A 15580-nucleotide genomic window follows, 5' to 3' on the forward strand; every position below is an offset into this window, starting at 1 on the left:
AGCACACACGGTGCCCTGCAGTGCTAACAAACAGGCTCCAGCTTGAAGACAACCATAGAAGAGTTATATATATCCTACTACTTCAATAAAAGTTGGGATTTCATGCTATATATACAACATTCAAGACAGCAGGAATAGCACAGCAACAGCCAGTAATTACTATGAAAAATATCAAATTATTTACGTGGAAATAGTCAACAGCATAGAGTACAGATTTCTATGAGTCCTTTGAAAAATGTTTCCAAAAATAAAGTCTAAGAAAATTATCAGTGAAGATGTTTGATCTATTGTGTAGAAACCAAAACCAACAAGTGAAAGAAAAAGCCTCTGGGGAAAAAAAAATATTTTAAAGTTTTAGGCTACAGGGAGATAATTTATTTTCTTTGGACTATTGTATTAGTTTTCTAGGGCTGCCATAACAAAGTACCACAGTATAAGGTGGCTTAAAAAAAAAACCAAACGTTTATTGTCTCATATCTCTGTAAGCTAGAAGCCTGAAATCAAGGTGTTGGCAATATTGGTTCCCTCTGAAAAGTTCTGACTTAAAGTCCGTTCCATGTCTCTCTTCTAGTTTCTGGTGGTTGCCAGCAATTTTTGGTGTTCCTTGATTTGTGCCTGCATCACCCCACTGTCTGCCTCCGTCATTACATGGCCTTCTTCCCTATATTTCTTTATGTCTCTGTGTCCATATCTTCTTACTTTATAAAGAAACCATTCATTGAATTAGGGCCCATCCCATTTCAATATGACCCTGTTTTAAAATGACAACATCTGCAATAATCTATTTCCAAATAAGGTCACATTCACAAGTATTGGGATTAGGATTTCATTTTGGAAACACAATTTAACACACAATGACAACAAACAATCAGAATGTTAGTTTATTAATTTATAACAAGAACTATGTTATATAAAATAAAATTCTTACTTCAGCATAAACAGCACATACTTTCCATCCAAACGCACACCTGTATGAGAAAACAAAATGTAGTCATATGATAGCTGAGTATGTATTAGATCAGAAAAATAAAGTTCGATGATTAGAATATTTAACACTGCCAAGCTAATATAAATGGGCACATACATTTATTTTTATTGTAGGAAGGCTTACCAATTTAATTGGCAATTTCACTTGCCCAGACTTCCTGTGTCAGGAATTGGACTTCTACTAGGTGGAAAAGATATTTATGCCTTAAAGTTTCATCTGTAGCTCAGTTTCCATAGGCAACTAATTCTTCTTTCATTGACAGACTCTTTCTATAACTATGTTAATGAATTCAGTCCCAACAGAGTAAAATCCTCTGACTTTACACCCCTTAGGTTTACAACGTTTAAGTTTCAGAAGGCATCCCTCCTTCTCTTAGTTTTATATATTTATAAAGGGTTATATAAAACTAAGAGGGTTGTATTTTTGTAGCCATTTTTCTGGTTATCCCCATGAGAATACGTGTGTGTGTGTGTGTGTGTGTGTGTGTATTGATACATACATATATATTTTATTTATATGTGTGTATTGATACATACATATATATTTTATTCATGTGTGTATTGATACATACATATATATTTTATTTATATGTGTGTGTATATATATTTATATAAATATATATATATATGCAAGACTATATGTATACAGTCTTTTCCTATTTGGAGACCCACTAAAGTATTTTTTCTTCCCATTCTTTTACTTCAGCGATGATATACAATTAATTCTGTTATACACAAATACACATATACATACATATACGCATACATATATATTTATGTGTGTGTGTATATATTCTTTAATAATCAAAGTTACAATTTATTTTGAACATATTATTTGCCAGAATTTATATGGCATACTTTGCATTCACTAACCTATTTAATTTTTAATATCTAAATGGGATAATTATTATTGTTTATTTTTCTTTTTTTTTTTTTTTTTGAGACAGAGTCTCGCTCTGTCACCCAGGCTGGAGTGCAGTGGCCGGATCTCAGCTCACTGCAAGCTCTGCCTCCCGGGTTTACGCCATTCTCCTGCCTCAGCCTCCCGAGTAGCTGGGACTACAGGCGCCCGCCACCTCGCCCGGCTAGTTTTTTGTATTTTTTAGTAGAGACGGGGTTTCACCGTGTTAGCCAGGATGGTCTCGATCTCCTGACCTCGTGATCCGCCCGTCTCGGCCTCCCAAAGTGCTGGGATTACAGGCTTGAGCCACCGCGCCCGGCCTATTGTTTATTTTTTAAAGACGGGGACACCAAGGCTTGTGTTACCCCTAAGCCTTGGTGTCACCCCTCAATGTTGCCCATTCTCCATAGACTGTATAATAGAAGTTAAAATTACTTTTGCCCAAAATCAAATATCTTGCATCATATTGCATTCCTTTTGGCAACCTGCATTTTTCAGCAGCCTGCAATTTCCCTATAACCGGAAATTTTGAACCTCCATGCCGTCATGTGTAATATTTTCTACATGAAAAATGTGTCATTTCAACTTATCTAACTCCTGATTACTATTTAAGGTAAGGTAGAAATGCCAACTTTGTCAAGAAAGTTTTAGAAAAAAGTTGAAAATAACAGTCTCTTGGTCCACACTCACATAGCCCTTTGTTTATAATAAACACGATATTATATTATTCTATTAATAGTCAGCTGTTTATTCAACTCCTTCACCAGACTCTAACGGTCGTTAGGGACTTGCTAATTCATTTACTAATTAATTAAAGAAATTTGAGGAGAATATCAAGAATAACCCTCTGCTTGTTCCCATCCACCATTCATCGCTCACTTTTAATTGTTCATTCACAGTGTACATATATAGTGGTGTCAGAAATGTTAAGCCATACCTCCATGAGAAACAACTTTATTAACTGGAGCACTGTGCTTGTATACACTTCCTTTCACCTTTAATTTTACAGTCTCCTCTCATTTTTGAAGTTCCTTATTTCAGCACGTTTTCCCCACCCACCTCAGTGAGGTTGTTTCATACATTTTCAATACAATTATAATATTTTGTCACACTCTGCATTCCATCGTGCAATCCCTCTACTTCCTAAATGATAGTTTTTTTTTTCAAGTTGAATAAATTAATGCTTCCTCCTCAAGCTCAAAACTCTATGGATTTCGAGAAATGCATACTGTTATGTCCGCCATTTTAATATCATAAAAAATAGTTTCAGTATAGTAAAAAAAAATTTCTTTCTTGTTTCACATAATTTAACCCTACTTCCTCTCCCCTCATCTCTGGAAGCACTAATCTTTTTACTATATTGTTTTTCTTTTTTTACCATGTCATATAGTTACAAACATTTGGTATGGGGCATTTGCAGACTAATTTCTTTCACAGAGCAATAAATATTGAATATTCATGGATTTATTCCTGTAGATTTATATGTCTTTCTTCTTTTCTGAGTGTACCACAGTTTATCAACTTAAGGTTTAAGGCCATGTAGGTTGCTGTCAGTTTTTTATAATTATAAAAAAGAGCTCTGATAAACATTCACATTTTTATGTGATATAAATTGTCAGATCACTGGGATAAATATATAGAAGCATGATAACTGAAGAGCATGGTGAGACGATGCTTAGATTTGTAAGAAACTGCCAACCTGTCTTCCAGTGTGCTGGTACCATGTTTAAAATTCCCTTCAGCAAACAGCTACTATTGCTCTACATTTTCACCAGAATTTGAAATACTTCGGTTCATGGATTTAAGCCGTTCCAACTGATGTGTGGTAGTAACACAATTGTTTTAATTTGTGTTTCTCTAAAGAAAAAAAAATGCTGTTGAGCATGTTTTTATATGCTAGTTGCCATGGGTATTTTGGGGGCAGGGGTGAGGTGTCTTTTCAGATTCTATGCATATTTGTAATTGGCTTGTTTGCTTTCTTATTATTCAGAGTTATTCATAGTGTAGATATCAGCAGTTTATTAGCTATATGATTTACAGATATTTTCTCCTAGTTTGTGGCTTGTCTTTTAACTCTCTGGAGTCTTTCACAGAGCAGAAAATTCCGTTTTAAATTTAACAAACTCTAACATCATTTTTTTCTTCTGTAGCTAGAACTTTTGGTATTAATATTATATCTAAAAATCCATGATCAAACCTAATGTCACTCATAACATGTAAAGCATACTTTCTTTTTTAACTATTCTAGTGGTTTCCCCAGAGTATCCAATACACATTTGTTACTAATCTAAGATCACCTTCAAATAGCACTCCACCAGTTCATATATAGTTCAGATACCTTAATAGAAGAGTCCCAGTTCATCCTTCCCATCTTCTGTAACATTACCATCAGTCATTTCACTTACCCACATGCTGTAACTGCCTAACACATTTACCAACATTACTTTAAACAAACATGTAGTTTACACAAATTTAGAATAAGAAGAATAAAATGTTTTATTTTTCTGTCGTTTTTTTTTTTTCCTTTATCAACACACTTGCTTTCTTATTGTAAATACAAGTTTCTGACCTATATCATTCCCCTTCTCCATGAATAGCCTCTTTTAACACATTTGCAGGAAAGTTTTCTGGCAATGTATTTCCTTAGTGTTTTATTATCTGGTAAATTCTGATTTCTCTTCTGCTTTTGAAGTATAATTTTGCTAGATACAGAATTATAAGTTGGTGCATTTATTCCTTTAACACTTTAAACATTTCCCTCTACTCTCTTCTTGCTTGCCTAGTTTCTTACTGGAAGTGGGCTGAAATCCTTGCCCTTTTTTCTCTACAAGGAATGTAGATTTCATTCCAGATTCTCTCAAGATTTTCTCTTTGTCTATTTATTGATTTATTTTATTTTATTTGTATTTTCTCTTTGTCTATTTATTGATTTATTTTATTTATTGTACAGATAGGAAATGCTCTGTCTGGTGCTGTATTTTTGTTGTTTGTCATGAATGATATTCTCTGAGCCTCCTGGATCAGTGGTTTGTTTCATGTCATTATGCTTTAAAATTTCTTGACCATTACTCATTTAGATAGATTCTCCTCATTTGTCTCTTTCTCTTCTTTCTGCTATTCCAGTTACCTATTTTGTACAACTTTAGAAACTGCCCAGCAGATCTTAGATGTTCTCCTTTTTTTTTTTTCATTTATTTTCTCTTTGCACTTTGTTTTGAAAAGTATTTTTGACCTATCTTTAGTTTGACTAATTCTTTCCCCAAACATGTCTAGTCTACTAATCAAACCATTGATAGCATTTTTTAAAAATTCTATTGGAGTTATTTTATTTTCTAGCCTTTTCTTTTGGTTCTTTGTTAGAATTTTCATCTCTCTGCTTACACTAATACTCTTTTCCTGAATATTTTCTACATTTTCCACTAGTGTCCTTAACATCTTAATTACAGCTATGTAAAATTTCTTGATTGCTATTTCCAAAATATGCATCATCATCACTGAGTCTTGTTCTGATGATCATCCTCTCTCTTCAGATTGTGATTTTTTTCCTTGCCTTTTACCATGTTTTATAATTTTTTTTGCCATTGCTGAGAGCCAGACATGTTGTATTGATAATAGATACTGAGATAAATTGATGCTGAGATAAACTGATACTGAGATAAAGTTAAACTGAGGATATATGGTAATCTGTCTTGGAGTTGCACTCCATTTAATATTTGTTACAGCTCAAGTTTCTGAAGATTTCAAATTCCTCTAGTGTCCTTGTTTTTGTCTCCTCCGTTAACTTTGGGTTTCCTTAAGTACTCATCTTCAAACAGTGTCTGTTTCTTGTAGCTCTTTTGTCTATCCCCTTATATTGGAGTCATGTTGGTTTAAATTTTATACTATAAGATAGAAAAATATGTTCTATAGTGGACTGATTGAATATCAGTCTTTCAGTGGGCCTATGTCTTAGGTTATGACTTTTACAACTGTTTTGCCAGTAGTTTATCTTTTGTCCCTATACAGGACTGCCAGATTCGTACGCCCACTGAGCAGAAATAGACCAATACACTGAGACATCGTAATTTGCAGCAGAAAAAGGGTTTAATAATCACAAGGCCAGTGGGCAAAAAGATGGAAAGAATCCTCAAGCTTCAAATCTGTCTGCTTGCGGGGTTCTGGGCAAGGGTTGTTAAGGAGATTGTGGTGGGCCGGGGTCTGGAGAATTGGGGTTGTTGACTGGTCAGGTCAAGGAAGATTAAGTCATCACGATGTGAAAACTGCATTCTTCCGTGAGCCGGCTCCTTGCTGGGCCCTTCAGACCAACTGGCATCAACAGTTTTATCAGTATGCCTAACATAAAGGAGAAACTCAAACAGAAAGCATATCATCTCACATGCCTTCGATTTTATCTATAGAAAAGAAAAGGAACACAGTCTTGTGACAAGGGCTACACTATCCTGGGGGAGTAAGCAGCAACTAGCTACAAGGAAGTGGGCCAAATTGGGAAGTGGGAAGTGGATTTCTTTTTTTTTTTTTTTTTTTTTTGAGACGGAGTCTGGCTCTGTTACCCAGGCTGGAGTGCAGTGGCGCTATCTCGGCTCACTGCAAGCTCCGCCTCCCGGGTTCCCGCCATTCTCCTGCCTCAGCCTCCCGAGTAGCTGGGACTACAGGCGCCCGCCACCTCGCCCGGCTAGTTTTTTTTTTTTGTATTTTTTTAGTAGAGACGGGGTTTCACCGTGTTAGCCAGGATGGTCTCGATCTCCTGACCTCGTGATCCGCCCGTCTCGGCCTCCCAAAGTGCTGGGATTACAGGCTTGAGCCACCGCGCCCGGCGGGAAGTGGATTTCATGATTGCCACAAATTATTTTGCAAGACTAGTTGAATTTTATTTTCTCCCTTAATTGGTTTATAATATTTTCTTTGGGACAGTTTCATCCTTCATCCCCCTTAGATGAGAAAAGAAGGCTAAATGGGGAGGTGCCAAGATGGCCAATTAGAAGCAGCTGTGGTCTGTGACTCCCACCTAGAAGAACAAAACGGCGAGTGAATTCTGCACCTTCATCTGAGGTATCCAGACTCTCTCACTGGGACTGACAAGGTGATTGGCATGAACCACAGAGAGCAAGGAAAAGCAGGGTGGATCCATGCCTCACTTGGGAGCTGCAGGGGGCAAGGGGCACTCCCACCCCCAGTCAAGGGAGGCAGTGAGTGAGTATGCCACCTTTCCTGAGAAATCATGCTTTTTCCATGGATCTGTGCAACCCACAGATCAGGAGACCCCCTTGTGAGCCCACACCACCAAAGCCTTGGGTGCCAAGCACAGAGCTGTGCAGATTTTCATCACTGCTCAGGATGTGGTCAGTGGCAGCAGGCTGGAGACTGTCTAAGATGACTGAGTTCCCAGGGGAAGGGATGGTTGCCATCACTGTGGCTCCAGTTGGCTCTTTTCCACTGGTGGTGCTGGGGAGACAAGCGAGGTTTACGTCAGGAGCACAGCATCTGTGGCAGATCATGGTCAGACTGCTTTTTTAGGTGGAACCTTGATCCATCCCTACTCATGGGGTGGGGCCCCTGCTGTGGGAATTTCACCAACTCCAGACAGAGGTTTATGGACAGAGCTCTGATCTTCCTGGGCAGAACTCCTGTGGGGAGGGGCAGCCACAGTCTCTGCGGTTCAGCAGACTGAGTTTTTTTCCTGCCTGCTGGCTCTGAATGGTCTTGAGAGTCTGGACAAGGGAAATTCCCTCCAGTGCAGTGCACTCTTTCTGCCAAGAGGCAGCCAGAGTGCTTTGTTAAGTGGTCCCTGATCCTGTACATACTCCTTAACTGATTGAGATCCCCAACAGGGTCTCCAGGCGCCTTATACAGGAGCGTTCCTGCTGGCATCACGTCAGTGCCCCTCTGGGATGGAACTCTCAGATGAAGGAGTAGGCAGCCATCGTTGCTGTTCTGCAGCCTTCACTGGTGACAACTCCAGGTGGGGGAGGGACCAAGTGAATAAGGTCTGGAGTGGACCCCCAGCAAACTGCAGCAACCCTAAGGAAGAGGGTCTGACTGTTAAAAGAAAAACAAACAAACAGAAAACAACAACAACAAAAACAACATCTACAAAAATGACCCCACAAAAACCCCTTCCAAAGGTCAGCAGCCTCAAAGCTTGAAGATAGATAAACTCACAAAGATGAGCAAGAATCAATGCAAAAATGCTGAAAACTCAAAAAGCCAGAATGCCTCTTCTCCAAATGATTGCAACGCCTCTCAGCAAGGGCACAGAACTGGGTGGAGGCTTGAGGTGGATGAACTGACAGAAGTAGGCTTCAGAAGGTGGGTAATAACAAATTTTGCTGAGCTAAAGTATGTTCTAAAACAATGCAAAGAAACTAATAACCATGAAAACATTATAGAAGCTGTTAACCAGAATAACCAGTTTACAGAGGAACATAAATGACCTGATGGACCTGAAAAACACAACATGAGAACTTCACAATGCAACCACAAGTATAAATAACCAAATAGGCCAAACAGAGGAAAGAATCACAGAGCTCAAAAATTATCTTGCTGAAATAAGAAAGGCAGATAAGATTAGAGAAAAAAAAATGAAAAGGAATGAAAAAAACATCAGAGAACTATGGAATTATGTAAAAAGACTGAACCTACAACTGATGGACGTACCTGAAAGAAATATGGATAACAAAACCAAGTTGGAAAACATACTTCAGGAAATCATTCAGGAGAATTTCCCCAACCCAGCAAGACAGGCCAACATTCAAATTCAGGAAATTCAGACGACTTCAGTAATATACTCCATGAGAAGATCAACCCCAAACACATAATCATCAGTACCTCCAAGGTCAAAATGAAGGAAAATTGTTAAGGGCCAGGTCACCTACAAAGGGAAGTCCATCAGAATAACAGTGGACTCCTCAGCAGAAACCCTATAAGCCAGAAGAATTGGGGGCTAATATTCAATAATCTTAAATAAAAGAATTTCCAGCTCAGAATTTTATATCTGGCCAAACTAAGCTTCATAAGCAAAGGAGAAATAAAATCCTTTTCAGACAAGCAAATACTGAGGGAGTTCAGCACAACCAAGCCTGCCTTGCAAGAGCTCCTGAAGGAAGTACTGAATATGGAAAGGGAAAACCATTACCAGCCACTACAAAAACACAGTGAAACACATAGACCAATGATACTATGAAGCAACAACAATAACAAGTCTGCAAAATAACCAGATAGCATTATAATGATAGGACCAAATTCACAAATAACAATATTAACCTTAAATGTAAATGGACTGAATATCCCAATTAAAAGACACAGACCGGCAAACTGGATAAAGAGACAAGACCCACCAGTGTGCTGTATTCAAACGAACCATCTCAAATGCAAAGACACACATAGGCTCAAAATAAAGAGATGCAGGAAAATTTACCAAGCAAATGGAAAGCAGAAAAAGGTAGGGTTGAAATTCTAGTTTCTGAGAAAACAGGCTTTAAACCAACAAAGATGAAAAAAAGATAAAGAAGGGAATTACATAATGGTGAAGTGTTCAATTCATCAAGAAGAGGTGACTACCCTAAATACGCATGCACCCAATTCTAGAGGACCCACATTCATAAAACAAGTTCTTAGAGACCTACAAAGAGACTTAGACTCTCACATAATAATAGTGGGAGACTTTAACACCCCACTGTCAATATGAGACAAATTATCAAGAGAGAAAATTAACAAGGATATTCAGGACTCAAACTCAGCTCTAGATCAAGTGAACCTGATAAATATCTACAGAACTCTCCATTCAAGAACAACAGAATATACATTCATCTTGGAGCTACATGGCACTTACTCTAAAATCGATCACATAATTTGAAGCAAAACACTTCTCAGCAAATGCAAAATAACTAAAATCATGACAGTCTCTCAGACCACAGTACAATCAAATTAGAACTCAAGATTAAGAAACTCACTCAAAATTGCACAACTACATGGAAATGTATCAACCTGCTTCTGAATGACTCCTGGGTAAAAAATGAAATTAAGGCAGAAATCAATAAGTTATTTGAAACTAATGAGAACAAAGAGACAATGTCCCAGAATCTCTGGGATACAGCTAAAACAGCATTGAGGGAAATGTATAGCACTAAATGTCCACATCAGAAAGCTAGAAATATTTCAAATCGACATCCTGACATCACAATTTAAAGAACTAGAGAACCAAAACCAAACAAACCCCAAAGCTAGCTGAAGGCAAGAAATAAGGAAGATCAGAGCAAAACTGAAGGAGATAGAGACAGAAAAAACCCTTCAAAAAATCAACAAATCCAGGAGCTGTTTTTTTTTTTTTTTTTTAAATTAACAAAATAGACCTTTAGCTAGACTAATAAGAAAAGAGAGAAGATCAAATAGACACAATAAAAAATGACAAAGGGCATATCAACTCTGACTTTACAGAAATACAAACAACCATCAGACAATACTATAAACACCTCTATGCAAATAAACTAGAAAATCTAGAAGAAATGGATAAATTCCTGGACACATAAATCCTCCTAAGATTGAACCAGGAAGAAACTGAATCCCTGAATAGACCAATAACAAGTTCTGAAATTAAGGCAGTAATATATAGCCTATCAACCAATGAAAGACAAGGACCAGATGGAATTATGGTAGAATTCTACCAGATGTACAAAGAGGAGTCAATGCTATTTCTTCTGAAACTATTCCAAATGATTGAAGAGGAGAGACTCCTCCCTACTTCATTTTATGAGGCCAGCATCATCCTGATACCAAAGCCTGGCAGAGATACAACAAAACAAGGAAACTTCAGGCCAATATCCCTGATGAACATCAATGCAAAAATGCTCAATAAAATACTGGCAAACCAAATCCAGCAGCACATCCAAAAGCTTATCCACCACAATCAAGTTGGCTTCATCCCCGGGATACAAGGCTGGTTCAACATACCAAATCAATAAACGTAATCCATCGCATTAACAGAACTAAAGATAAAAACCTCATAATCATCTCAATAGATGCAGAAAAGGCCTTTCAACAAAACTTCATGTTAAAATTCAACATCCCTTCATGTTAAAAACTCTCAATAAGCTAGGTATTAAAGGACCATACCTCAAAATATTAAGAGCCGTTTATGACAAACCAACAACCAATATCATAGTGAATGGGAAAAAGCTGTAAGCATTTTCATTGAAAAGAGGCCCATGGCAAGGATGCCCTCTCTCACCACCCCTATTCAACATAGTATTGGAAGTTCTGGCCAGGCCAATCGAGCAAGAGAAAGAAACAAATGGTATTCAAATAGGAAGAGAGGAAGCCAGATTGTCTCTGCAGATGACATGATCCTTTATCTAGAAAACCCCATTGTCTCAGCTCAAAAGCTTTTTAAGCTGCTAAACAACTTCAGCAAAATCTCAGGATACAAAATCAATGTGCAAAAATCACAAGGATTCCTGCACACTAACAACAGACAAGCAGAGAGCCAAATCATGAATGAACTCAGATTCCACAGTTGTTACAAAGAGAATAAAATACCTAGGAATACAGCTAAGAAGGGAAGTGATAGAAAGAATCAATATGATTTAAATGGCCATACTGCTCAAAGTAATTTATAGATTCAATGCTATTCCCCTTATACTACCATTGACATTCTTCACAGAATTAGAATAATCTGTTTTAAAATTCATATGGACAAAAAAGAGTCTGTATAGCAGAGACAACATTAAGCAAAAATAGCAAAGCTGGAGGGATCATGCTACCTGACTTCAAATTACACTACAAGGCTACCAGACCAGCATGTAAACAAAACAGCATGGGTGGTGGTACAAAAACAGACACATAGACCAATAGAGCAGAATCGAGAACTCAGAAATAAGACCACACAGCTACAACCATCTGATCTTCAACAAACCTGACAAAAACAAGCAATGGGAAAAGGATTTTCTATTTAATTAATGGTCTGGAAGAACTGGTTAGCCATATGCAGAAAATTGAAACTGGACCCCCTTCCTTACACCTTATAAATTAGCTCAAGATAGGTTAAAGACTTAAATGTAAAATCCAAAACAATAAAAATCCTAGAAGAAAATCTAGGCAATACCATTCAGGACATAGGCAGAGACAAAGATTTCATGACAAAAATGCCAAAAACAATAGCAACAAAAGCAAAAATTAACAAATGGGGTCTAATTAAACTAAAGAGTTCTGCTTAGCAAAAGAAACTATCATCAGAGTGAACAGAGAAGCTACAGAATGGGAGAAAAAATTTGCTATCTATCCATCTGACAAAGGTCTAATATCCAGAATTTATAAGGAACTTAAACAAATTTACAAGAAAAAAAAACTATATTAAAAAGTGGGCAAAGGACATGAACAGGTGCTTCTCAAAAGAAGACATTTATGTGGCCAACAAACATGCAAAAAAAAACAAAGTTCAACATCACTAATCATTGGAGAAATGCAAATCAAATCCACAATGAGATACCATCTCACACTAGTCAGAATGGCAATTATTAAAAAGTCAAGAAATAACTGATGCTGTTGAGGTTGCCGACAAATAGGAATGCTTTTACACTATTGTTAGGAATGTAAATTAGTTCAACCATTGTGGAAGACTGTGGCAATTGCTCAAAGTCCTAGAACCAGAAATATCATTTGACCCAGCAATCCCATTACTAGGTATGTACCCAAGGGAACATAAATCATTTTATTATAAAGATACATGGGTGTGTATGTTCATTGCAGCACTATTTACAATAGCTAATACATGAAATCAACCAAAATGCCCATCAATGATACACTGGGTAAACAAAATGTGGTACATATATAACATGGAATACTATGCAGCCATGAAAGGAAATGAGATGAAGTCCTCTGCAGGGACATGGATGGAGCTGAAAGCCATTATCCTTAGCAAAGTAGCGCAAGAACAGAAAACCAAACATTGCATGTTCTACTTATAAGTAGAACATGCATGTTCACATTTATAAGCATGAGTGTAACAATGAGAACGCATACACACAGGGAGAGGAACAACACACACTGGGGTCTGTTAGCAGAGGCAGAGAGAGGGAGAGTATCAGGAAAAATAGCGAATGCGTGCTAGGCTTAATATATAGGTGATGGGTAAGTAGGTGCAGCAAATTCACCATGGCACACATTTACTTATGTAACAAATCTGCACATCCTGAATATGTACCCCTGAACTTAACATAAAATAAAATAAAGAATTGGAGAATTTCTCCCTGGGAAGAAAAAAAGGTTAAATGAATCAATGCCCTTCTTCTGGGTGTAATAAGGCTCTGGTAATATCCTTTTCCCTAAAAGGTATGTTTTTGTTTTGAAGAAGGCTCTTGTATGTCACTATGATTACTATTCCTCTATCTCTGCCAGTTTTAAAAATATCTTTTTCTCAGCTTTTTACCATTAGGACCCAGTGGGTTCCTGGATGCCAAATTCATGCAAATCTGAAGTAAGAAAACTGTCCCCATGAGCTTATTCCCTCACACTAATCCATACTAGGCCCCCACAAATTAGTTAAAATTACTACTGAAGTGTTCATACAAGTTATGGCTCTAGCCACTTCTGTTTCGGGAAGTAGATCTTGGCTATGACTCCCTGGTGTGCCAGTTTCCCTCAATTTTATGGTGATGTTTGCCCTGCTTTCTCAGTTTTCTGATAGACTCAAGAAAAGTCATTGATTTTCAATTTGTATAGCTTTTTTATTATTATTATTGTAAGGCCAGGAATGACAACTTCAGAGGTCTTCACATGTTGGTAATAAATCCAAAAGTCCTGTAATGTATTTGTTTTCTCATTTTTTAAAACTAAATATTTGAAGCTATTTTATTAAGGGTTTCCTTTTCCTCAAAAAGTAAATGCATTAAATATAGTCTACTTATTCTACATTTATGAGAAAGATATTTCATTGTATATAATCAGAACTATAGACCTACAAACATTTGGACTTTATCTGAGGTAAATAATAAGAGATCATACCATTAGTTAAAATTAAGGTATAAATTTAGATCATTCTTTTTAATTGGTTATTTTTTAAAGCCGACACAACTTTAATTTACAATGTAAACTCAGGAGTGAAAGAGCATTAAGTAACTCATGATCTGTAAAGAAAATTTCAAAATTTAAAGTAAAGAATGACATTTTCCCATATTTTTGTGTTTAATTCATCATTGTTTTTAAAATATTTAAACCAGCTAAGAAGTGTGTTCATGTTTCTATTTATTTTAAAAGTGACTTACGTATTTTTTCTCACAAGGGAGGCTGATTGTAGAGGAGTTTAGAGCCTGCATAGTGGCTCCAAGTTAGCATCACTGTTCCTGGTCCTTCCATCTTTCTGCTTAGTCATATTGAACTTGTATTTATTTCTTCATGATCAGAATACGTGTCTTTCTCAACCATCATATATATGTTCTAGATAGAAAGGACAAAACAAGAGTTTATGTTGTTCTGTCAAATTATAGAAAGTTTATTTGATAATAAGTCAACTGTTAAAAAGCACCCCTTAAAAACAGAATAAGTATAGAATAAGTATACAATATTAAAATAAAAAAATTGAATAAGTATACAATATTAAAATAAAGCATGGGACTTTGCACAATTGAGAAATCTTGAGAATTTTGCAAATTTTAAAATTTTGGTCTGTGCTGTCATTTATTAAATCAGTCAAAATTTGCTTCAAAAACACACAGTTGTCAAAATGTGTCAGTGCCTTAGAAGAGTGCAATCTATAAGTAAAATAATTCTGAATATTCATCTAAAATAAAGTTTTAAAAGGTTTTGAAAATCTACTGTCTCTCTTATTTCTTGTAATCAACATATTTCTCAACAGGAAATTTCACCATTTGCCATCAAAATGTGTTGTCTGAAACTTCCACTCAAACCTTCACATAGCAAAATATTTAGGCATTCTGAGGAGATGCAAAGTTTGGTAAGCAGAATAAATATGTTTTAATGTTTAATAATAATAAATGATATTTGGAGGATTATAAAGATGTTCTTAGTTCAATTAATAGAGTAAGATTTATATATTTATCAAGGGTGCTGGGACAGACGGGGTGGCTTCCGCCTGTAACCCCAGCACTTTGGAAGCCCGAGGTGGGAGGATCACTTGAGGTCAGGAGTTCGAGACCAGACTGGCCAACATGGTGAAACCCCATCTCTACTACAAATACAAAAATTAGCAGGGCGTGGTGGTGCTTGCCTGTAATCCCAGCTACTGAGGAGGTTAAGGCAGGAGAATCGCTTGAACCTGGAACGTTTCAGTGAGCCGAGATCTGGCCACTGCATTCCAGCTTCGTCAACACAGTGAAACTCCGTCTCAAAACAAAACAAAACAAACAAAAGTGCTGGCAACAAATTATAATTCAATATTAACATTTTTTGTGTTGAAAGATGGATAAGAATTAAAACTTTGATTTTTCAACTGAGAAATTCAGTTGAGATATTTGAAATTACTGGAAAGCAAAAGGACATTTTAATGTACTGCAGAGCAGCCTAGGGTAATGTGTGTATGTATTTCTACTAAACGCAAAACGAAGTATCAGAGAAAAATTCAATAGACTTCTACTTCTAGTTCAGGATGGGAAAAGATGGAGAAGACCAGAAAAGATCTGCATAATGCACAAATCCATGTGATTTCTGAAGGGCAGTGGACACAATCAGTCTTGATAAACTGAT

At 36.8% G+C, this 15580-nt stretch overlaps 1 long non-coding RNA gene across 1 annotated transcript; it reads right to left on the reverse strand.

The window, feature by feature from the left end:
- Positions 1–5952: 5952 nt before the first annotated feature.
- Positions 5953–14315, reverse strand: LOC102137019 (uncharacterized). Its single transcript, XR_010587909.1, has 2 exons — positions 14143–14315; positions 5953–6193 (listed from the first exon to the last, which is right to left on the reverse strand). It is a non-coding gene; the product is annotated as an uncharacterized lncRNA (long non-coding RNA).
- Positions 14316–15580: the final 1265 nt, after the last annotated feature.

Source organism: Macaca fascicularis, chromosome 7 (assembly GCF_037993035.2).
Source record: "Macaca fascicularis isolate 582-1 chromosome 7, T2T-MFA8v1.1".
Lineage (NCBI taxonomy): Eukaryota > Metazoa > Chordata > Mammalia > Primates > Cercopithecidae > Macaca > Macaca fascicularis.